Genomic DNA, 7,574 nt, shown 5'->3' with positions numbered 1-7,574 from the left:
AGAAAAAAAGGAGTGCTTCAGAAACGAGGGCGTGACCAGCAGTTCTGAAAATGTTAGTGGGATGGAGTGAAATGTAGGTCAGATGATGACCTGGTGAAATATATTTCCATAATGTTGGGAGCAGAAAATAGATGGAGGTGGGTTGAGGTGAAAATGTGAAAGAGGAATCAAAAGAGTCTAAAGAAAACAAGGAAGAGGTATGGAGGTATCTGGATGAAGTAGGAATGAAGAGAGGGAAATATAAGATGGGAAATGCTGATTCCATTTCTTGGACTTGCTTAAGAGGAAGATTTGGAGAGGAGGAAGAACACCAGAGCTCTTGGATAGAGCTGAGTTCTGAAGATGTCGGAGGGACTGAGGTCTAAAGCATAGGTGGGTACGGTTTGCCTAAGGTGGTAGTGGGAAGGAAAATGGAAATCATCCATGTGGGCGTGGATGAGTTTGTCAGCTGGGTGGCTGGACATGGAGAACATTCGTTTTTGATAGTTACTATTTTCTCTTTGAGGAGGAATATCATCTGCTGTGTGTGGGAAGTGGGGAGTCAACTGAGAAGAAAGAAGAAAGGACATTTGCTACAGTCCTTAGGGAATATGGGAGAGAGAGCTGATTGATAGCTGTTAGAATTTTAAAATGTAGGTATGGTGCTTGAGTTACACTTGTTTAAGGAATATTAACAGCTTTGCTTCTGCATTTTATTGTTAATGCTGCTAGACCTGTGGCCACAGTCCCTCTTTTGACCACTAGATGGCACACTCTGCTGAAATGCTGACCTGCCAGGTTCCCTTTGTTACCAGCCAATACTGACAAATTGGTAAAGTGAGTTGTTAACTTCTTGAGAATAATTAAGATGTTTTACTTAAAAAAAAAAAAAAAAAACTTTCCTTAAAAAAAATCTTCACATGTTCCTCAATTTTACCTATAGTTTATGGGCAGGGAGTGATTGTGGCCCCACAAAAGCTTTAGGAAATACATAATTCTCCTTCACACGAAGTGTAACATGCCTAACCAACCATCTCTTCTTTGCCTTAAAAATGCTAATCAGTTGGCACTAGGTGAACATTTGCATAGTCAAAATAGAGCTGTTGGCTTAACATTTTATCTTAAAATAAACCAAAAATTGCCTTGCTCTTGGATGTCAGTATGGTGCATACAGCCAGAATGCTGAAGAAATACTGCCAAATGTCAAATACACAGAGAAACTGAATTCCATCAGGTAGCTACTATTGGCAGACATGTGTGTGCCCTTGGGTGACTGTGATACCCGGTATCAGACCAAATCTTTGTGCTTAAAGAGGTCTTGCAAATAGTGCCATGTAAGTTGAAGGTGTGTGAGGAAATCAAGTCATTCTGTGGAGTTTCCTCACTGCTTCCTAACAAAGATTGGGGATGGGGGTCACTAAGAAGCAGGCGGCCTTTCCTTGGTACTGTCATCTTTTTAGGCATACCATCATCCCCCAACATAAGATGTTAGACTGGAAAAACCTATACAATTTAACCAAATAGAGAATGTAGGCATTTTTAAAATATTGAAAACAAAGTTATTCTTTGGAATCCTAACCCATAATTACTTGACTTTTATCTCTCTTCTTGCAAGGAATTCATGACAGGTAAGGAAAGAGAGATAAGAGAAGGGAGTTTGATTCAGATAATGAATATAAAGGCTCCAAGATTCAGTAACGGATACATATGTACAGTGAGTTCAAGATATTTTTAGGGCATTTTTAAAGTTTGTTTTGTTTTGTTTTTTGGCACATTCAGAGGGGGAAACCTGGAAAGAAAGCTGTATAAACCTAGTATGAGAGAGCGAGAGAGTGCTATGGAAAATTCCTGGCACAAACCTTCCTGGGCCTAAACACTTCCTGATAATGTGTCTAGATTTAGAGTGGCCAAATAATGTGCTGTCTAGGAGGAAAGGTTCAGTTCAGTTTGGTTGCTCAGTCATGACCAACTATTTGCGACCCCATGGACTGCAGCATGCCAGGCTTCCCTGTCCATCACCAACTCCCAGAGCTTACTCAGACTCACATCCATAGAGTCGGGGATGCCATCCAACCATCTCATCCTCTGTCGTTCCCTTCTCCTCCTCCCTTCAATCTTTCCCAGCGTCAGCGTCTTTTCCAGTGAGACAGTTCTTCACATCAGGTAGGAAAAGTATTGGAGTTTCAGCTTCAGCATCAGTCCTTCCAATGAATATTCAGGACTGATCTCCTTTAGGATTGACTGGTTGGATCTTCTTGCAGTCCAAGGGACTCTCAAGAGTCTTCTCTTGAGAAGACTCAAGAGAACTGTTCTCTCTTGAGAACCACAGTTCAAAACCATCAATTCTTCAGCGCTTAGCTTTCTTTATGGTCCAACTCTCACATCCATACTTGACTACTAGAAAAACCATAGTTTTGACTAGATGGACTTTTGTTGGCAAAGTAATGTCTCTGCTTTTTAATATGCTGTCTAGGTTTGGCATAGCTTTTCTTCCAAGGAGCAAGCGTCTTTTAATTTCATGGCTGTGGTCACCATCTGCAGTGATTTTAGAGCCCCCCAAAATAAATCTGTGGCTGTTTCCATTGTTTCTCCATCTATTTGCCATGAAGTGATGGAATCGGATGCCATGATCTTAGTTTTCTAAATATTGAGTTTTAAACCAACGTTTTCACTCCCTTCTTTCACTTTCATCAAGAAGCTCTTTAGTTCTTTTTGCTTTCTGCCATAAGGCTGGTGTCATCTGCATATCTGAGGTTATTGATATTTCTCCCGGCAATCTTGATTCCAGCTTGTGCTTCATCCAGCCCAGTGTTTTGCATGATGTACTCTGCATATAAGTTAAAGAAGCAGGGTGACAGACAATACATGACTTGACATACTCCTTTCCTAATTTGAAACCAGTCTGTTTTCTTCTAACTCTAACTGTTTCTTCTTGACCTGCACACAGATTTCTCAGGAGGCAGATAAGGTGGTCTGGTATTCCCTTTAAGAATTTCCCAGTTTGTTGTGATTCATACAAAGGCTTTGGCATAGTCAACAAAGCAGAAGCAGATGTTTTTCTGGAACTCTCGTGCTTTTTCAATGGTCCAGCAGGTGTTGGCAATTTGATCTCTGGTTCCTCTGCCTTTTCTAAATCTGGCTTGAACATCTGGAAGTTCACTGTGCATGTACTGCTGAAGCCTGGCTTGGAGAATTTTGAGCATTACTTTGCTAGCATGTGAGATGAGTGCAACTGTGCGGTAGTTTGAGCATTCTTTGGCACTGCCTTTCTTTGGGATTGGAATGAAAACTGACCTTTTCCAGTCCTGTGACCACTGCTGAGTTTTCCAAATTTGCTGGCATATTGAGTGTAGCACTTTCACAGCATCATCTTTTACAATTTGAAGTAGCTCAACTGGAATTCCGTCACCTCCACTAGCTTTGTTCGTAGTGACGCTTCTCTTAAGGCCCACTTGACTTCACATTCTAAGATATCTGTCTATAGGTGACTGATCATACCATCATGGTTATCTGGGTCATAAAGACATATTTTGTATAGTTCTTCTGCATATTCTTGCCACCTCTTCTTAATATCTTCTGCTTCTGTTAGGTCCATACCATTTCTGTACCTAATAGAACAGAGTCTCTGGTCTGAGATAGCCCTGCTTTGCACCTGTTCCTATTAAAATTTTTACAGGAAACCAGGAGCAAATCAAGGAACAGGTGCAAAGCAGGGCTGTCTCAGACAGATCAGAGACTCTAAGCAAAATGAAACATTGTCAGATAAGGGGCATTAAAAGTCATTTGAGCCCACGGCTGCAAGTAGAATTAATATTTGTAGGGCTAGGTGCATCAAAAGCATGATTATGTGATCAGTCATATTTTATACCTGTCAAGCAGGGCCTGTCAACCTCTCAACCTGGAATTAGGAACCAGAGAGGACCTGTGGATGGGAAGTGAAGGGTTGTAGCAGATTCCCCTGGGGAAAGATATTTTTATTTTTTATTATTGTTATTTTTGTTCCCAAACTGCAACAACTCTCCCTCTGCTCTCTGTTTGGCAAGGGGAGTGGGGGAGTGGACAGACACATTTGAGAATCCCCACTGTAAAGATGGTTCTTTGAGTTGTGGTTGCAGTTATTTCCGTGGTAAATTTCCATGGATTATTGTCTTAATGATGCTGAGAATGATACCCTGGTGTGTTGAAAATTCAGGGAACTTCATTCCCCATTCAACCAGCACTCCCCTGGCACGACTTAGGAGGGAAGCAGGGAAGCGCCTGAGGTACTCGGGAGAACTGAGCCCAGAGAAGAGAGAAAGGAACCAGGGAAAAGCTCCAGTGTTAAGCTAAGGGAGTGCTGGAGCCTGGCATCGAGATCCTTGCTCAAATGGCAGCCAGAAGATTTTAGAGTTTATTGTCAAAAACATCCTGACAAACTAGAGAAGGTGTCATTTTCTTTTACCAAATGCCTTTGCCTTTATGAATGCAATCTCCCTTTTGTCTGCCTGCTTGGTGTGAAGAAAGTAAAACGTCTGCCCCCAGCCTACCCCTGACAGCTGTGAGCTTATTCTTTGCTTCTGGCAGTTCAGCCCAGCTCTGCTGAGGTAATGAGCCTCTCTGATATTTCAGTGGCTACGACCATGGTTTTATTTCTTGCTCTTGTTGATGCTGCTCTGCTCCTTACGCTTTTTTTAAAGAACAGGCCATTCAGAGCCCATTCTGAGACCAGCCTCTCCTGAGAGGCAGAAAAGATGGGGAGATGGTGGGGTCATGTAATGACTGTTTTTAATTTTTTTTGAAGTCTGATGTATGGTTGATTTGCATAGCTTTGTATATTTATTTTCTTTTTGGCCACACCTTGCAGCATATGGGATCCTAGTTCCCCGACTAGGGATCAAAGCCATGCCCCCTGCATTGGGAGCACAGTGTCTTAACCACTGGACCACCAGGCAAGTCTCCACACTTAATGGCTTTTAGAGCTCAGAAATGCCACAGATCTCTTCCAGTTACAAGCCGCAGGCCAAAGAGAGTCTCATGGTAGCAACTGGCATTGAGGGGCTGAAAGTATAACCCTTGCACAGGAATGGGATTGGAAAGCCAGTAAATATTTACATTCTGACAGCAGCGTAATATATCACATTCTTCCAAGTTCATTGTAAGAATGGCTTCAAGTTTTAACATATATCCTGTGTACTGCCCCGCATGCTATATCCCTAATGTTACTTTCTCATTGTGACAAATTACCCCTCTGTTTCTTCTCGCGAATGCTTACAAACTCACACAGTCCAGTAGCATTTAACACACTTGTGCTTGGTTTCCTTGTCTGTCTTGTTTATTCTATTATGGGCCTTGGAGAGCTAGAGCAATGTATGAGCTCCTGGCGTGTGGTTGACATATCAGAGAAACCTTAGTAAGCATTTGAAAGTGAAAGTCGCTCAGTCATGTCTGACTCTTTGCGACCCCATGGAATTCTCCAGGCCAGGATACTGGAGTGGGTAGCCTTTCCCTTCTCCAAGGGATCTTCCCAACCCAGGGATTGAACAGAGGTCTCCTGCATTGCAGGTGGATTCTTTACCAACTGCGCTATTAGGGAAGCCTGATTTAGTCACTGCTAATGAATTAATAAGAGTTGGACCATAAAGAAAGCTGAGCACTGAAGAATTGATGCTTTTGAATCGGGGTGCTGGAGAAGCCTCTTGAGAGTTCCTTCGACTGCAAGGAGATCAAACCAGTCAGTCCTCAAGGATATCAACCCTGAATATTAATTAGAAAGACTGATGCTGAAGCTGAAGCTTCAATTCTTTGGCCACCTGACGAGAAGAACTGACTCACTGGAAAAGCCCCTGATGCTGGGAGGGACTGAAGGCAAGAGGAGAAGGGGATGACAGAGGATGAGATGATTGGATGGCATCACTGACTCGATGGACATGAGTGTGAGCAAACTCTGGAGGATACTGGAGGACAGGGAAGCCTGGTGTGCTGCAGTCCATGGGTCACAAAGAGACGGACACACCTGAGCGACTGAACAACAACAGTGAGTTAGTAGATGAGTGAAAGAGTATGTGCATTGCCTTCTCTGTCTTCACACCTCAATCCTTTCCAACAACCAATCTTGTAAAAGGAGTAGAAACCACAGTGGAATCCTGAAGACTGGCTAGGCATTCACTAGGTGGAAAAGTTTGGGGAGGCAAATTCGGGGAAAGAGAAGCTGATGGGCTTGGTTGCAGTCTTTCCAGTGAAGGTGACATGCTTAGGTTTTGTGTCCTAAGCACAGGAGTCATATAGCATCAAGCCTGGTCACCCACAGGTCTGATGCATCCCACAGCGGTGGTGTAATAAATTGCCAACGTGAGGCCCAGTCTGACAAATCTGACCCTAGTTAGAATTCCCCCAAAATGAATCTTTAATTTACCTTCACAGATGGTGTTATTAAAGGAATGAGTAAGCCAATAATTATTATTCAGTACTTCTGATGTGACAGTTTATTAGTTGCTTTTACTTAATTAAAGTCTGCCCTAAGGTAAAGTCTAAATATACCATAACATCTGACATTGACTCGAAATTACACAGATTTTGCTTTACTGTTTTTCACACACATATGAAAAGATAAAAGGGGAACAGATTGACAAGAACATAATAGAATTTATACATTAACCAAATAGAGAGTGAGACTTCCTAAATGCTTCCTGTGGCGTGTTGCCATTATTCAAATGTTTTGGGGATTCTCCTTTTGAGCCTTCCTTCAGAGTCTGTGCTACACTTTACTTTTAAAATCATTGATGACAAATCTCCATCTGCTGAAGGTCGGTCTCCTTCTATGAAGCTGCCAAAAGTCCTTTGGCATTAATATGTGGGTCAATTGGTAAATGACTCTGAAATCAAGAAGCGGTTTTCTTATGAACACTGGAAATGGTTTGCAATGATAATTCCCAAAGGGTTATTCCAAAAATGACCTCAACCCTAGTAGTATTCCTTCATTCATTCAATCATTCAGTGAAATAAGTCATTTAGGAAACTAATTTGAATTTGCGTATGGTGTATGTGTTTGAAAAAGTATACTCATTACTTTATGTACAGTTTACTTAGTAATTACTTGAAATGAATATAAATAGAATGAATATTTACATATAATAAGTATTATATATAACATGGATATGCTATATATATATGTATATAGTGTGTGTGTGTGTGTGTGTGTTTGCGCGTGCGATCTGTCGTGTCTGACTCTTGTGACCCATGGACTGTAGCTCACCAGGCTTCTCAATCCATGGGATTTCCCAGGCAAGAAAATGAGTAGATTTACAATTCCTCCTCTAGGGGATCTTCTTGGCCCAGAGATCAAACCCACATCTCCTGAGTCTGCTGCATTGGCAAGTGGATTCTTTATCACTGAACCACCTGAGAAGTCCATTTTATATATACAGCACAATGAGCAAATTAAATTATTTCTTTTTTATTGAAGTATAGTTGGCTCAGAATGTTACATTAGTTTTAAGTGTAAAACATAGTGATTTGATGTTTTTAATAGATTATGCATCCTAAAGGGTTATTATAATATCACTGATTATATTCCTTGTACTGTACGTTACGTCTCTGTCACTTATTTTGTGGTGTTC

Source organism: Oryx dammah, unplaced genomic scaffold, assembly GCF_014754425.2.
Source record: "Oryx dammah isolate SB20612 unplaced genomic scaffold, SCBI_Odam_1.1 HiC_scaffold_20, whole genome shotgun sequence".
Classification (NCBI taxonomy): Eukaryota; Metazoa; Chordata; class Mammalia; order Artiodactyla; family Bovidae; genus Oryx; species Oryx dammah.
This window is presented reverse-complemented; position numbering follows the sequence as displayed.